At 38.9% G+C, this 18,380-nt stretch overlaps 1 pseudogene; it reads left to right on the top strand.

Annotated features, from left to right (window-relative positions):
• Positions 1-6,068: 6,068 nt before the first annotated feature.
• LOC113052350 (integrin alpha-11-like) overlaps positions 6,069-18,380 on the top strand; it is a 48,405-nt pseudogene continuing 36,093 nt past the window's right edge.

Raw genomic sequence — 18,380 nt, 5'->3', positions numbered from 1 at the left:
CCACTGTGGTGTCTTCTGCGCCACCCTGTTGGGCTTCTGTCTCGACCACACGGATGTGGTGGTCTTCTGCGCCGCCTGTTGGGCTTCTGTCTGGACCACATAAATTTGGTGGTCTTCTGCGCCGCCCTGGTGGGTTTCTGTCTGGACCACATGGATTTGGTGGTCTTCTGCGCCGCCCTGGTGGGTTTCTGACTCAACCGCATGGCTCCAGTTACACCTTGCTCCACCCTGGATTACTGCCCTTTCGATTCGGCCCGGGGCCACTGAACTTTCTGTCCTTCCTGGACTTGTGTTTTGTTGTTGTTTTTGTTTTGTTTTTTGCCCTCTTCTCTCTGTTTCCCTCTATGGACCTGGCCCTCCGTCCCTCCCCCTGGTCCTCCGCCGCTCCACCTCCCTCCTGGTCTCTGTGTTCCTTGGTCTCTTCTTGGTTTCGGGTGGAGCATCTGCTAGCTGCTCCGTGGAGGAGGGGGTAATGTCACGCTGTCTGGTCTCTGTTTACCTGGATGTCCACTAGTGGTCTCACTTCCCCAAAGGCACCTCACTACAGGCACTATAATTCCCACAAAGCTTTGTCCCTTCATCACGGTAATTGCACATCTGTTAATTGCACTCAGGTTTCTTCACTTTCACAGTCATTATCCTGCTTATTTAAACCGTTCTGTTTCTGTTTTTGTCATGAAGTCCTTACTTTCCATCACCTAGTTTCCTCGCATTTTCCTAGTCCTTGAGTTCCTGTTCTTGTTCCTGTTTGTTTGTTTGTTTCTGTTTGGATTGATGTTGGTTACAACCCCGGCTTGTTTTTGACTCTGATTTGGATTACCCTTAATAAACCACACTGCACTTGGATTTTCCATCTCCTGTGTTCCCATACGTGACAGTGTGAACATGATGTAGATTTAGACTAAATGTAAATGTGCATTCATTCATCCCACTTGCAAAAAACAGATTCAGTATTCATCAAAATGAATTAAAACCGTCAAATGCAAACTCAGAATATGATGCAAACCTGCGATAAATATAACATTTAAAGTGCTAAATTGCAAACAGTGTTATATTTAAGTTTTATGCTGTATTGTTCAATGTAAAGATTTGTGAAGATTTCAAATTCTGTAATATAATAATTTATTACAATTTTCATTTGAATGAGTTTTGTAGTCATGAAAATGTGTTTTCATTTTGGTTAAAATTTTATTTTTATTTCAATGAACAAAAATGTTCTGGTTTAGTTTTCGTTTCATAGTTTCATTTAATGTTACGGCACTGGCTAAAGCACCAGGTCTCATTGTTTCCACTTACTACTGAGTGAAATGTCTTTTAAATGTCTGTATTGCTAGGAAATAAGAGGACAACAAAAACATTTATGCAAGAAAGAAATGACTCTGCATTATTACTGCAAAAATCTTCTCAGCCTCAAGAAGTATAATGCGTTCTCCTGATAATAAGTCATCATATGGGATGCATTTACAGGGCCTGCTCACAGGGGCTCAGTTCGGTGTTTAAGCGGTCAACCCTGAAATAAATGATTACGTCTAAGTCTCCTCAAACCTAATAATTACATGCTGGAAATGATGGAGCTCTGCGTTTTCCATGGTGATGCAGGAGAAAAGAAAGATATGATATCCCCCTCTTTTCCATTTTTCCATTCAGTTTCATGTGAAGGGATGTAGAAGCTCTATGAATAAGGAGCATTTCCCTTTAGCAGGCACGCACAAGACATTGGGTGATTTTAGACCACATTATGAGCTAACTGGTCGATGCTGAAACAAATGCCTGTGCTCGAGCAGCCACTGAAGGGCTGACTCAAGTGAGAACACACCAAGGCCAAAGCTAAGGCTCAAAAGTCATTACTTTTGCAGCGTAAAGTTTACAAAGGACAGTTTCTGCCCACAAGGTCCTTGTTTGCTGTAGATGACAGTGAGGAATTGTGAATTGATAGTGTCATGGATTTGTTAAGTCCAGTGGTTTAATGTGAACCCTGAGTTTACCTGTGTATATAATTTATTAGGTGGTGTGGTTATAAATTGCTGGGTTAAACGGAGCTGTGTTGTCCCTTGTTGGTTTCTGGTTGTGTGTCTTCATGTCTATGCATTTGTTTGCATGTTTTAGTACTTTGTGCGTGTGCATGTGCATGTGTGTGTATGTAGTGCAAATCATGTGGCTATTCCTGCTGTGGTGCGCGGTTTCAGTTTCCACATCTCTCAGTGTTGCTACTGGCTCTGAACGCAAGTCAGCTCAGATGCCAAATATCTGGAAAAGTAAGAACGACTCGCTGCTCAGGCTAGATCATTTGCTCGCTTGCTTTCAGCATTTATATTAAAGGCCTCTGCCATTTTTCACAATATATAAGCATTATTGGTACACTGTTGCCCTGCTTACAATTAAACTGCTCTCCATTCTCTCAGCAGTATTCTCATGTGAATAACCACATCATGTGCAATAATAAAACCAATGAGGACTGAGAGAGTTTTAGGGTATTGGCACATGAAACTAGAAATATGGAGACGTTCCATCAGAAATATCAAGATTTTATGACACTTTTGAAAATGTGGTGCTCCAAGAAAACAGACCTTCATGATGGCAACAATGTGGCTATTATTGTCAGTGCTCTGTGTGTGCTTTCAAATGCTGTACGTGATGGACGTAGATTTTGAGAAGACAACATGATGAACAAATATAAAGAGTGTAAGCGGTGGGAATATCATGTAGTGCAGATCAATTCAGTTTCCAGGGCTGTTTTATTTTGTACACATAAATTATGAAAGAATGTCTAACATGAATCTTAATAATCTTGCCAATATAAATAAGGAATGTATGTGAACTTAGCTTGCAACTAACTAATAATATAAAATATTTTTCTAACTTGGGGGTAGCTTATGCTTTAATTCTATGTTTGGTTATTTGTAGGTTTCATTGTTAAAAAAAAAATTAACCAAAAGAAATGGCAACACAGTGTCATGGCAGTTTATTGCTATATTTTCCTGTGAATTGTTGTCAAATTCATATGAAATCATACAACCTCATTTGTGCATTTTCATGTGATCTTACACCCGACTGAGGGTTACAATTAAGTTAAGAGTGGACCTTTATGAATATATATATATAGCTCCAATCTTCTTTTTTCCCCAAAATGTATATTAATCTCTATCTATCTCCATGTGCATACATATATTCTAACTTTGTTCACTCTTAATCGTTCAGGTGCAGTTCAATCTCTCGCACATCATAATGTCTAAGCTACATTTTTTGACTTCAGTGTGGATGACGTCCATTTCAGCGTCACTGTTAATGGAACAGTAGCACAGAACTGAGATGATTGCCTGTGGACGTAATTATTTGTGCCTCTGGTTTCTAGACCAACGAATCAAAGTTTAGCGAATGTGTTTCTGCTCAGTTTAAACTCATTGAAGAACCAAGCCACAAATCAACCATCAAACCTGACCTTGACTGCTGCGTCCTCAAAGGAACTCTGACACTATGAGAAGCAATGAAAATCGGACATTGTTTTTCAACAATATTATTTGTCTGTTTATTTGTGTAGTTCTGTCATAGTTTATCTTTGAACTGAACAGCATAGCCAGCAAAAATAGCCCTTTCATGGCAGATCTAATGGAGAGAGAAGAGCAGCTGGAATGCAAATGACTATGAGATCACGATTTACAGTCCAAACCGCTGGATTTCAACACAGCGAGAGTGTTGATTCGGGTTTTAGCATACCAATATTACACAAGTTAAGCTCTTGAAAAATATTGTACATTGGGAAAACAAAGCTTTCATCAAAGCTTGCAAGTGAGTGCGAGGACACTGGCGTCTTTGCCCAAACCACTGGATTCCTCCAGTTGAACATTGCCTGTCAGTCAAATGGCCAAACACATCACACTCTGCATGTCTGATTGGTTGACTCATGCTTCCATGGCCTAACCACAAAATCTCTGATTCCTAGGATTATTTCATATTATCCATGAACACATTTTTGTTGGGGCTTAGAGACTCATGTCATAGATTAATATGAAGTGTACTCATTTAATGAAGGAGTATTCATGTTATATAAAAGCTAATAGAACAACCTCTGTCATATGCTATTTTTTTTTCAAGACTGATTCTAAAAATCCTTTAGGACAACTAAGTATATGTGGCAATCCCATACTGGCGACTTCACAATATTATTTGCCAGAATCGTGGAAAGTTTACATTTTCAGCTTGGGGTTGTAGATGTCAACTATCATCTGCTCTCGGACAGTTTCTATTTTAAACTCTGGGAACAGAAAGAAATTACAACAAAACAAGGCAGGAGTTTGTTGTTTTTATTGTTAGTAAAATAATCAGTCTATCTGTCGGTCTATATTTAAACTGATGTCCTTATGCCTTTGCACAAAAATGCAAGTCCATTATTACTTGATCAGTTGCAACCATGATGGAGATGTGGAAGGCCCAGTTTTGTTGAGTAATGACATGGTTTACTGGCTTTATATTTTGGCTTGTGAATAATTAAATGGGCAGTCATAGATCATGCAGCAGGTAATGTGGAGGTTTTTGGCATGATTGTTTGCAGTTGCTACTGCTGGTAGAAGGTTTGCGGTCATGCGGTAAGTGTTGTTCCTGCAGAGGATATGTATTCACTTCCAACCTCTCCTCGGTTGGTTCCTCCTCAGGGGCTTGGGACCCCACATATTGGTGGAAGAAATAGAGGTATTATTTCCAGTAAAAACAACTTCTCGAAAATTTGTTTCTGCAGTCCATCCTTTATGTTAGTCTCTCTTTTTCTATCTTTACTGAATTCCTCTCTGACTTTAAATATTGGCATGGCAATTTTGGTCAGTAGCTCAGCATCATGAACAAAAGCATTTTCCTTCCAAGTGGAAACAGTGAGTGAAGCAACCCAGTTCCCTCTCAGGCCTCTATCCTCTTTTGAGAGAAAGAATTAGACTCTAATTTTAATTGCAGGTTCCTCTTCGATTTATCATTTGTTTGGACTGTTGACATTTTGCAAACTGACAGTGGGGATTCTTGAGCTATGAGCTACAACCTCACAATACTAGTAAAAGCTGCCTCATGTTGTGTTTTGTAACCAAATAGCCTCTCCTCTAACCGATCCGTCTATCTTGTCTTAGAAGAGGATGGAAGTCCACTAAACAGGGGTCAGAAGTTTGCAAGACGAGCGAGAAGAAACTGAGATATTCCTTATCTGTTTTGATGAGAACTTTTAATTAGTTATGTTATATTTTCATTGATATGGCCCTTAGACAGTGGGGATTGGAAATCCTTTTTTAGGCCTTAATTATACTCTAAATTATTTTCCTCCCTCATATGATTGATTTGTTAGTACAGTTTCAAATTTCAGAATTTTCTGTTTCAGAATTGTTGGAAAAAATACACCGGATCAAGTACAATATATGGATTCATATTCTGAATGCTGAATGAAATATTGAATTATAAAAAAGATGTTAATTTAATCAACACCATGATCCAATTAATCAAACAAGATGCATGTATTTGCAACATGCCTGAAAATAGGATTATTATTAATAATACATAATAAAATATGCTCATAGGATACATGTTCATAGGATACTTGCCATTGTCTCATGAATTTAATAAACAGGATATTATGTGTTTGGTAGTTTACAGGATTACATTTACACTGCATGTTCATTTTGACCAAAAGTTAGTCAATGTGGTTTTGCTGTTTTCAAGGTCAAGTTGAAATGGAGGTGGGCCATATTTCACTATTAGAGCAGCCAGAACATCAGTATTAGTTATGATATAATCAGTAATTACATGCTTGGGTAGTGTGGTTTGGATGGTGCTTTAAGGTTCTGCTGAGAGTTTGTCAGTGGGCTTTATATGGTAACATGCAGCTATGTTAACCACAAATCAATCAAGATGGAGGGCATCTATCCAAACGGATGCAGTTTAAACTGAATGTTAAGAAATTTAGAAGATTAAAGAAGATCAGTTTTTGCCAGAGGTGATGTACAGTGATCCCTACAATCTGAATTTCCAGATTCGTCACTAAAAGCATTTTCAGGAACAATGCATGAGCTCATAACCGAGTGACCCAAATCAAGTATAGATGAATAGACAGATGAAGAGACAAAAATATGGAGGGAGGAAGTGAGAGGGAAAGACAAAGAGAGTAGATCTGTCTGTTGGCTGAATGAGCACCTCCTTTTAGTTTGGCCACAGTCCCCTCCTTCTTGCCTCAGATATAGAGTGTTTTTAGGAGCAGTCGAGTCAATCAGAGCCGGGTGTACAGGAGAGCGCACTGTCAGGATATTCCACCCTTACGCACACGCAGACACGCACATATACTAACGCACACTCTTTCACATCTCCCTCTCGCACACGCACATGGAGTATTACTGGACCAACCTACTCTGGATTCTCTGGAGCGTGATGCCAGGTAAGTTTGTATGTGTGTGTTGTCTGCTTTCAATTAAAAGAATTGAAGAGAGGCAGAGTGGTAAGTGAATGCTCCATTGAAACCACAAAATACTTTGCAACTTGAGATGAGAGTGCCATGGATGTGATTTGCTTAAATGAGATTGTATCCCAGTGTTGTGCATCTCCCACGTCTGGTTTCCAATATCAGACGCTGTTAAAATGACCTCCCTTTATAGATGGGGATGCTGGATTGGCTGTGAAATTTCAATTTCCAATTTCAATCCCTAGCACTTGCATACTTTGAAATGAAAGGAAATGTCATCAGAAATAAATTGGGAGTTCATAGGTTTCTGTGACCGGGAAAGATCAGGTGAGCAGCCAGATTAAAGTTCACTAGTGAAATGACAATCTTGACAGCATATTCAAGGACTTCTTGCTGTCACGGTTCAAGGGTTCCTCAGAAAATGTAAATAAAACTTGTATTTCTGTCCTTTCCAGACATGGTTTATATCTTTTATTTTGTCTGTCTGTCCATCTGCAAAATGAAGAAATTGACAATGAGAATATATATTGTAATTTGATTAAAACAAAACAAAAAAAAGCTAAAAGAGGAGGAACTGAATACAGAATTTCTGATGGAAATATAGTATTATTGAATGGCTAATGTGTAAGAGAGACATAAAGAACATTTGTGTTGGTATGTGTAAACATGCTTTTTTATGTTTTGTGTGTTGCTCATCTTGACCAGCTGCCATCCAGCTGTGAACCAGGCCAGCTTTAGTCAAATCCAGTAATGTAAACATCATACTAGTACAATACTGTAATGCTACTGTTTGTTGTACTCATTTCAACCTGCATCTGGTCGAATTAAATGTGGTCTGCATCTAGAACGTCCTTTTATATTAGATTTTCTTTATGACCTTTTAAATGTGGCCTGTATCAGACACTCATCTGAACAGGTGACCCTCTTAAACTGACCCACATTTAAATACACTGGGGCTCACTGCAAGTGATGGGCGAATTCATGATAATTGTTGCAATGGAATAATGTCAAAACTGCAGGAAATTTCAGCTGTTCACCCTGTCATCCAATTAACTGAACAATTTTATGTTTGACAAAGAGAGTAGATCTGTCTGTTGGCTGAATGAGCACCTCCTTTTAGTTTGGCCACAGTCCCCTCCTTCTTGCCTCAGATATAGAGTGTTTTTATGAGCAGTCGAGTCAATCAGAGCCGGGTGTACAGGAGAGCGCACTGTCAGGATATTCCACCCTTACGCACACGCAGACACGCACATATACTAACGCACACTCTTTCACATCTCCCTCTCGCACACGCACATGGAGTATTACTGGACCAACCTACTCTGGATTCTCTGGAGCGTGATGCCAGGTAAGTTTGTATGTGTGTGTTGTCTGCTTTCAATTAAAAGAATTGAAGAGAGGCAGAGTGGTAAGTGAATGCTCCATTGAAACCACAAAATACTTTGCAACTTACACTGGGGCTCACTGCAAGTGATGGGCGAATTCATGATAATTGTTGCAATGGAATAATGTCAAAACTGCAGGAAATTTCAGCTGTTCACCCTGTCATCCAATTAACTGAACAATTTTATGTTTGAATAGAATTCTGACTTTTTGTCAGTCAATATGGAACTGGTTGGTTAATCCAGATGTTTCTCAGCATTTCTTGAGGTAATTCACTCAAGTGTGAATACTTATGGTTATGTGTTCAACAGTCAAAGTACATACATACTTTTGCGGTACAAGCGATAAGTAAAAGTGTCAGACTGGTCCAATTTCTAGGTATAACAAACAATACCAAAAAATAAAATAAAAAATGGTTTAGAAACATTTTCCACTCAGAAACTATTAGCAGTTTTCACAATTACAAATAAATCTCAATTAACGCATTGATTTAAGTGACATTTTGAAGTTTTGAAGGCACAAATGGTTATCTGGCCCTAGCTCTTAGTAGTAGCTGATTTACATTGTGATTAAAGATACAAAATATATATATTGAGATCTCAGATGCTTCGACCTAATACTTCTTTGGAAATAATAATTATAGAATAAGGTTATTTTTTTGTGGGTGAGGAACTCAGAGCTAGTGAGTAATGCCTGACTGTGGTGTATATCTGTCTGCTGATGCCATGTGCCTCACGGATAGTTTACTTTGGCCACAAACCCAGTCGTAGGTCGCCAGGCTCATCTCCTGCTAGCCTTCTCTCAGCAACCCTTCAATGAGCCTTCCAGACCACAGAGCTCACAGTTGCAAAGTCAGCATAAAAATTGATCTGTGACTGTAACAGTATGCACATCAGTCCATGAGGTGCAGCACATACGTACAGTAAAAGCATTAAGCCCATGAGATCTTAATAAGAAGAGCATTTCAAAGAAATTTTTTGAAAGATGCATTTTTGGCATGTGCAGTTTATTAAAAGCCAACCTGCTGGCCCATAATCCCCGCCAGTGGGCAGTGAGGCTCATTAGCCTCAGGGCTGTACCTCATGTAAATATCTATGAAGGAGGGGAGAGATGACTGAGGGGATAGCAGATGTTTAGAGTGTGATGTCTGTCACATGTGGGCTTGTACACAGCTTCATATCTGACTAAGGCCTTGGTAATGAACTAGTATTGGTAGTTTTTTTTTTGGTGGCATTGATGTGGCTTTGGATAATGAATTAGATTTTGATGGATGGTTTGTGGTAATATGCCCTAGATATGGTCTAGCACTAGCTCCGATGTGTTTTGATTTTGATCATGACCCCAGTTAACCTGATTGCGATTTCAGAGTCCGAGCATGCGGCATGGGGTGTTTTTAAGAGGTCTGTTGTAATTAGGGCTGTCAAAATAACGCGTTAATTTCGATTAATTAATCTGAGAAAAAATAACATGTAAAATAAAATAACACCGATTAATCCATTCGTTTTAGCCACCATTCGACTGTAAAATGAAGGAGGGAGACGAGAATGCGATGGCGCTGCCTGGATCATTGATTGGAACATTTACTTATAAAAGATGGCCTGATGGAAGTGTTGATAAAAATAAAGTCATCTGCAATGTCTGCAGCAAGGAATTTGTATACCACCGGAGTTCGTCCGCTCTAAAGTACCACATCAATGCAAAGCATCCAGGAGTTAACGTTAATCCGGAGGTACGACCTAGCACGTCCCATGATACCAGAAGCCAACGTCATCTTCAAGATGCCTTGTTTGTATAGTAAAAATTTTTCTATTGGGTCATATTGTGATTGTTATGGCCATTATTTGAACAATGAAAATAATAATAAAAGAGTTTTTGAACTTTGAAGTCACTATTATTCATTGATTCATTTGAATTGAAATATTTCATACTTTCACAGGAAAAAAAATGTATGCGATAAATTTAGATTAGTTAATCACAGAGTATGAAATTAATTAGATTAAAATTTTTAATCGATTGACAGCCCTAGTTGTGATATATTGCAGCTGCAGGTTGTTGTAGCTGGAATTTTTATTGAATTTTGTGCCATTGTCAAGTTATACATCCTGAATTAATGAATTAATATATATATATATATTTATATATATATATATCTATATATATATAATAGTTTTCACAGTTCAAACACTTCAAGACATATTTGTAATAGCATCAAACGTAGCTTTACTTAAAGAGTAATTTACTAGAAGATGACGTTATGTGTACTTGCTCTTAACAGCAGCATTTTCATTACAAGATATTGACACATTTCCACTTCAGTAAGTGTTTTAATGACGAGGCAATGGAGAGAAACAGGGCCACGTTCAAACCTGCAACCCTGTGAAAAACTCCTAAAAAAATCCTGAGCAAATGCATGACCACTATGTTATGGTTCTGTCAAGCTCTGGCAAATTGTTAGTCTAGGTGATGCATCGACATTCTCATAGACTGGTGCTTCTCTGTCAGTATGACTGTTGTGTAGCTCCTGTAGCTTGATTGTAGTCCAAAAGCATCGCAGATCTGGCCTGGACACAGAGCACAACGCTTGCAGCCTCTGGACTGAGGTTTATTTATCTTGGCAAAAGAATCCACACACAGGAAACCCACTCTTTGACCTGCTGATATTACAGAAAATATTAAAGGGTCTGCCACGTTAGGACTTTTAAATGGAAACTAGAACCTTTTTTTACTTCTTCTTCTTTTTTTAAGGATAAAGCTGTTCTCAGTTGGTGTCTGGGACAGTTTGGTTTCAGTTACAGACTGTGGATGCTTTAGATGTGTATTGAAGCTCTTTGGAAAAAGTGATCAATGACTGTAGGAGATCATTTTTTTTGGGAGGGGGGGGGTTCAAAACGTCTGGACAGTTTTGCAATTAGTGTTGCCATGATATAAGTGTATATGGTTTCATATTAGTAACTATCAAGCCGTTCATTCAGTGTTTGATCTCTCTTTTTTCAGGAAAGATATTTTTCTCTTTTCAACAAATCAGGAGGCAGGTGACAAACAGCTTTGCTTATACAGTATAATATTTATACTACTGTTCAAAAGTCTTAATAAATGTGATGATATACAGGGCACCTTTTTTGCAGCGTCCCACTGCTCTGCACATTTTGTACGTTTCTCTTATTGTTTTAGACGTTTGTTCTATTCGAACATAAGTGCCCTGCAAAGTGGACATCACAGGATATTCTGCCATGATTCCAGTTCAAAGCGAACGATTATGTTCCATTCAAAGTGCATTGAAGTGTGCGAGATGTGAATTTAAATTGTATTGATTTACAGAGGTATATGATGTCACACTTGTCCGTGTGTTTAGACAGACTTTGTGCAATGCAAATCCATGAATGAATGTTCCGAAGTGAAGTAAACTTCAACAGATTTCCCCTGCTCAGGGAGTAGGGAGCAGTAAACACTGTGTAGAGATCATGTCGATTGGAACACAGTTCATGCACGGAGCTCAATTCTAATGAGCTGATTATCTGAATCAGGTGTATTAACAAAGAGAGACATACAATATGTGCAGAGCAGTGGGGCGCGAGGACTGGAATTGAGAACTGCTGCTTTAGACCCTGTGTTTTACCATTGCCTGTTGATTTGACCAATATTTCCCAGCAACATTGCTCAAAAAGTTGCCCTGTGTAACATCGCCTTTAGTCTGTGTGTGAGAACCAGGATCAAACTTAACCTTTTTATATGATCCTTCATTGCAGTTCACAGTGGTATATGCAGTTCTCCTGCTCAGAATAATACATCAATCACTGGCAGTATCACTCACACCTCTTCATCACTTTCTGTGATAGACAGTGCTGACCAAAAATGAGGCTAGGAAAAACATGTGGTCCACATTATTCCCTGTGCATTCTTGTGCCAGAGCTGATTAATGCACAGAAATGCTTTTACATCATCCCCAACACTACAGTACCCTGTCATCATTCTTTCTTTTGTCTACAGACAGGGAACGTGGGAAAGAGAAAAAGAGTGAGGGAAAGAAAAGACACTAAAAGCACTTCACTTCTCTTCCTCTCCCTTCTACTAAGAGGAATATCTCTTCATATCATCAATCAATCCTCTGCAATATATATTATAAAATGCTGAATGGAAACTACAACCTTGCATGAAGCAGACATATTTATCAGCACAGTCATAAATAAATTTCATTTTCACATTTTTTATTTTATTTTTTTTTTTGAGACCTGTTCTTTAAAAGTCTTTTAATTGAATCCAGAGGAGATGGATGTTTCTCCTGTGTTTTTTCAATGGTACAGAGGCCAAAGTGGAGGCAATGAGATCTGGGGTGACCAAAGAGAATCAGGCCTTTTATCAAATCCCATTGTATGTTTTCTGCATCTTTGCCTTTTTTTTTTTTTTTTTGGTGAAATGTATACATTCCTATTCATTGGTTTCCAGGTGTGCAAGGATATGAGATCCATATGCTGCCGTTCAGAGTTCAGAGAGGAGATTAACTGTGTAATTCAGTGTAATTCTCAGATGAATTAACCATTGTGTTTACTCGTGGATAAAAGCTCTTATATATTTCTCAGTTCAGCACCTGCTTTAGATTTATTTTTTTTAAGAGCCATGCTTCTGAATACTGATCTTAATGATATGGGGTTGCCATAATATGATGTTCTAACATGAGAAGGCAATCTTTGCACTGTGCATCTGATGTAAAAAAATTTGCCAAATCAATAAAAACACAATTATTTTAAATTTTTTGCTTAAGTCTTTCTATAAATATTTAAAGGTTTAGTTGACCAAGAACTGAAACTTCTGTCATGTACTCATCCTCATGTCATTCCAAACCTGTTTGACTTTAGTTCTTTCTTATGTAGAACACAAAAGAAGATATTTTGAAGGATGTCCATGTTACACTGCACCGATAAGAACAATCAAGCCTTTGAACAAAGCTGATCAACCATCCCTTTAACTGATTCAGAGAAAATGGAGTGTAACTCTGTCCAAAAAATAAATAAATACAATTCTTTAAATTGTTTATTTATTCATTTATTTATTTATTTATTTATTATTTTTATTTTTTGATATACATTTTCACACTCCATAAATTTTCCATGAGTCTGTGCATATTTGGTCTAAGCCAAAACACAAGACATCTTAGTCTCTGAGACCAGATTCACTGTTATAACTCAGTTTTGACAAAATAATTATTGTGTTTGTCCTGGCAAACAACAACCAACTTTTAAAACATTGCAAAAAAAAAAAAAAAAACTATCTGTCATTTGCTTTCTGCTTGTCTGTTAGTTGTGTAAAGATTACGTCTAGTGTAGTTCATGAAAGCATCCTACTGTTTAGGACTCTTTTTGCTGGCAGAAAGTCAGTTTAGCCACAATTAAATGTTGCTTAGTTTTGGGTTATTGTTGGAGCTCCTTAGCTCGTAGAATCTATTGCCAGTAAATGTAGTCATAACTCCAAGCATGCTGTGATTGGTTCATATTTGAATTGTCTGTTTACAGGGTTCCATGATTGTTTCAACATTGACACCAGAAATCATCGGATCATTAAGGGCCCCAGGCAGACACAGTTTGGCTACACAGTCCAACAACACATGGCTGGGGGACAGAAGTGGTAAGCAGCACTTCTTAGGTCTTTATCTGTGCCTCTTCATCCCCTAAACTATTCCCCCTAAAGGCATATTCTACCTTCTTATCTTAAGAAGATATATTTTTAAAATGTGATCACTGACTTCCAATGTATGAAAAAAAAGTATGTTCTACAGAAGAAAGAAAATCTAAAGCGTTAAAATAACATTGGCAAATACATGATTTTTTATTTTTGGGTGAACTATCCATTTAAGACTTTAAAACCCTCTTTAAAGTGAAGCAGAAAATCATGCTTCCTGTGCTTTCACACCTTTGTAAGATGTCAAAAGCACTTTGGTTGAATTTAAAATCATAAAAGTGTTTATGTGTCCAGGTCTTGAAATGAAGGAATTGTAATTCAGGAAGATGTCCAAGAAAATAGTGCATTTGTTTTTCATTTCATCTCCCAAACTCAACAGTAGATCTCATTGCCTCAGTGATTTATAAGGTTTTCATCACAAGTAAATTTAGATCTCTTTTAAAAGGAAAATCCACCTATGATGCTTTTACAGTCTTATGAGAATTGGAAGGAGTTTAATATTTCTTGTCCACACTGTGATATCATCATCTCTCTTTGCTTTGGCAGTTTGATTCCAATTTGGCATCTCAGTAACTCTGCTTGGCCACAGCTCACCTGAAACCCTGCCCAGAGGTCTATATCTCTGTGTGTGTGAAATAATAAGTATGCCTGCAAAGAATAAGTATTCCTTTTCAGTTAGTCACTTCAGCATTGTGTTGAAGATCCAACACTAGGGGTCACAAATGGAAGCCCAGACACCTCTGACATCACTGAGAAAAGCTAATTAAATTGGCGAGCAAAATTTGCATACCTGGCCACGACCCGGACATCCGGGTATAAATTGGTCAGAGTGGCATTTGCTCAACCCTTCTGTTCTTCGGAGCCAATGCAGCATCTCTCTGGGATTGGCATCACTGCATTCACCTCGTGGAGGGTGGGGTCTGACCAATTGGAAGCAGATGACTCAATTAAACCGGCACTTCCGGATACTGTGTGTTGGTCTGGGATGACAGTCTTGTTTACCCGGGCAGCAGAGAGCATCAAACTTTAGTGGATACTTCCACCCTGTCCTGAACATTCTTGGAGACCGAGCGTGAGACTCAGCCATGCTCCATCCCAGTTCCTTTCTTCCCGGAAGTGCCTGAGGAGCTGATGAAATCGTAAAACTCACCTTTCTGCCATAACACAATGCACTAGTTCCTACAGCAATTGCGGTGCATTTGGAACCAAGATTGGTTCATGGCAATATACCTGAAGGATGCATGCTTTCATTTCTTGATCCTCCCAAGACTCAGGCTGTTTCCCTGTTCACGCAGACAGGATACGTCATCAGCACGTTAACGAACGCTTTGCAGACAGAGCGAGAAAGGGAGACAAACATCAATAACCTGGGCTTCCTTCCTGGTATTGTAGTTCTTTAAAGTTTTCTCGCTGGTGAATGACACATGATGTAGCCCAGCGGTTCCCAATTCCTGGCCTCGCACACATATTTTGCCTCTCTCGCTTAGTTAACACCCCTGGTTCAGATTACTAACTTGTTAGAAGTGAGCTACGTGAATGAACTGTGTTCTGATCAATATGATCCCTACACCATGTGCATTGCTTCTATGGTTCAATCTTGCTTCCAATCACAGGGTTTACTGTGATACAAGCCTTGTCAGTTAGCGTTTGCACTGCAGTGGTGTTTATTGTCTTTCACATTTCATCAGTCAAAGCATTTCTATCTGCATGTTATTCAGCTGTAGTGATATCTGATGCATTTATCCATATAATCCATAGGGATTTCCCGGGTCTCACTTGTGAAACAGACATTAAAGCCAGACATGGGGACTTGTGACTTGGTGACTTGGACTCGAGTCGACTCGAGTCGCTATTTTTAGGACTTGAGACTTGACTCGGACTTGGAAGTTAAAGACTCGGGACTTGACTTGACTTGAGACACGATGACTTGAATGACTTGAGTGTTAATCACATCATGTTTTCAGTTTGAATATAAAATATATAAATTGTTTTTTAAAATAAAGTATATTTACTCAGCTGGAGCGCAGGCTGAGAATAGCGTCGTGACTGGATCAGGACACTATCATCAGTCATGCCCTCTCTACCTTACACACACCACGCCCACTTAAATCAGATATCACATCACATCAACATGTCAGCCTGAGAGGTACCCAGGTCATCGCTTTTGTCTTCAATAGTTCGCGCCTAAAAACGCGTGGAAAACGCTAGTCGCGCCGCTTTCTCCTTCTTTCCAAAGCGCTCGGGCAGAAGTGCTCCTGGGGCGTCTGTCGTTGCTAAGCATCCATGACACGCTCTCTCTCATTGAAGACGCGGAAATTTCAGCAAATGAAATGGATTTGCAGCACTAAAAATCGCTCGCAGTAGCTCTGCTACTAAATTAATTTCAAAATGGCAATCCATATACAGCTATGATCAGCTGTTCCTTCATTTTAGCTGAGCTTTCAACGTTGATACGGAAAAGGTTGAAGCTGATTGGTTAGTTATTGTCACATGACCTGCGGTGCGCTTGCGGCATTTTGAAAAGTTTCGATGTTTTTAACTCGATGCGGTGCGCGTCGTGAGCGCGTTGCTTCCATTATGAGCGTGCATACCGCGCACCTACATTGGAAATAACGAACTTGCGCGCGCAAAAGACGTGATGTGAACGGCCCCTAATGATCCGCTAGCAGGCCGTCAAAAAAATGCATTCCAGGGGCGGCGCTAGGGCTGGGCTAAGGGGGCATAAGCCCCGAATATTTTGTTACCTTGTCTTTCTCATAGAGCAAAACAATTAATCAGAAAAACAAATGTAGCTGCCGCGATAACCCAATTATATATATATATATATATATATATATATATATATATATATATATATATATATATATATATATATATACACACAGTACAGAATATAAATATGACGTATTTTAAGTTGTTTCATACTTTTTTGTTATGTACAGTACAGACCAAAAGTTTGGACACACCTTCTCGTTCAAAGAGTTTTCTTTATTTTCATCACTATGAAAATTGTAGAGTCACACTGAAGGCATCAAGGGCTATTTGACCAAGAAGGAGAGTGATGGGGTGCTGCGCCAGATGACCTGGCCTCCACAGTCACCGGACCTGAACCCAATCCAGATGGTTTAGGGGTGAGCTGGAGCGCAGACAGAAGGCAAAAGGGCCAACAAGTGCTAAGCATCTCTCGGGGAACTCCTTCAAGACTGTTGGAAGACCATTTCAGGAGACTACCTCTTGAAGTATGTGTGTGTGTGTGTGAGAGAGAGAGAGAGAGAGGGGAGAAATGTAACAAAGTTTAATGTTGTATGTAAACTGTGTTTGAGAGAGAGAGAGAGAGAGAGGTGTTCAGAGAGGAGTCTGTTGGATGTTTAGTTTTATGGACTCAATGTTGAAAATGTAAAACATTTCAAACACTGTTGGCAGAAGTGAAAAATAAATAATTTTAGGAAGTTACAATTTTGTTTGATTCCATGATGTATTTTACTGAACATGAGTATTTACTATGCAAATCCAAATTATTTTAATTTACTGACAGTTACTTATATCTTGTCTTTTAACTTTATTAAGATCAGATTCTGCAGGTAAAATAACAATATTAAGGTGACTTGACTTGGACTTGACTTGACATAGCTTGTGACTTGACTTGACTTGACTTGCCCAAGAAAAAAAATACTTGGGACTTACTTGAGACTTGAAGGTTAAGACTTGAGACTTACTTGAGACTTGCACATGTGTGACTTGGTCCCATCTCTGATTAAAGCACATGTGTGTTAGGGTTATATTTTAGATTTAGTCCGAGAGCTTTCTGTCCCTCCATTGAAGCTGTGTGTACGGTATAAAGTCCATGTCCAGAAAGGTAAGAAAAACATCATCAGAGAGGTCCATGTGGCATCAGAGGGTCAGTTAGAATTTTTTGAAGCATTGAAAATACGAGTCAGTCTATTGTTCATTATCTGGCTCGGCTCGGTGTTCATCTTCAGTTCTCTCTTCACAGCAGTTCAGTCAGGGTACTTTTTGAGTACATGAACTCCGGGATATTGGTTTGTTTTAACTTAGAGGGATTGTCAGACACATTAAAAAAAGTTATAAGCTTAAGTCATTTGTTGATTAATGCTTGAAAGAGATGCGAACCGTTTTAAATGATTCAGTTCGATTTGATGAACTGGTTCAAGAAGATCCGGTTACATCGAGTGATTCATTCGCGAACCGGATAGCACTACACTGCGTTGTTTTGAAATCTCACAACAGACACGGAAGAGAAGACAATGCTGAAACACACAGTTTCAATGGAGGGACTGAGAGCTCTCGGACTAAATCTAAAATATCTTAAACTGTGTTCTGAAGATGAACAGAGGTCTCACGGGTTTGGAACGACATGAGGGTGAGTTATTAATGACATAATTTTCATTTTTGGGTGAACTATTCCTTTAAGTAGCAATACTTTTACTTAATTACAATTTCTTAGTACTCTTTCAACCACTAGATACAAGCAAGCATGCAAGATATCTCCTTCTATTCTTTTTCTTTTCACTCATTGCACCGTATATATAATGATATATTCTATCTCACATTCCCTAGATAACGGCTAAATGGCTCTGTCTGTAGTTTAGCTGTGAGTGTGTTGTCAGTTTAGCTGGACTGATGTTGAGTGATAACAACAAAGACTTTCTGAAGTGAGCAGCTGCCAAATAGACCCCTTTTCTGTCTCTGCCCCATTCAAACAGCATCTGGAAACCATTAATAGGCCAAAGGAAATTTTCAGTGTGGCATGTGCTTCTGGCTTGGCTCTTGAATGTCACTCTTATTTCATCATATTCAAGTTTTGTTTGGGAGATGTGAGTTGTGTGTTGTGAGTGCGCACTTACCCAAAATTCACAATGCCAGACTCAAAGACACGCAC

This window comes from Carassius auratus, chromosome 32 (genome assembly GCF_003368295.1).
Source record: "Carassius auratus strain Wakin chromosome 32, ASM336829v1, whole genome shotgun sequence".
Classification (NCBI taxonomy): Eukaryota; Metazoa; Chordata; class Actinopteri; order Cypriniformes; family Cyprinidae; genus Carassius; species Carassius auratus.
The sequence above is the reverse complement of the archived record's forward strand: the minus strand, read 5'-3'. Positions and strand labels throughout refer to the sequence as shown.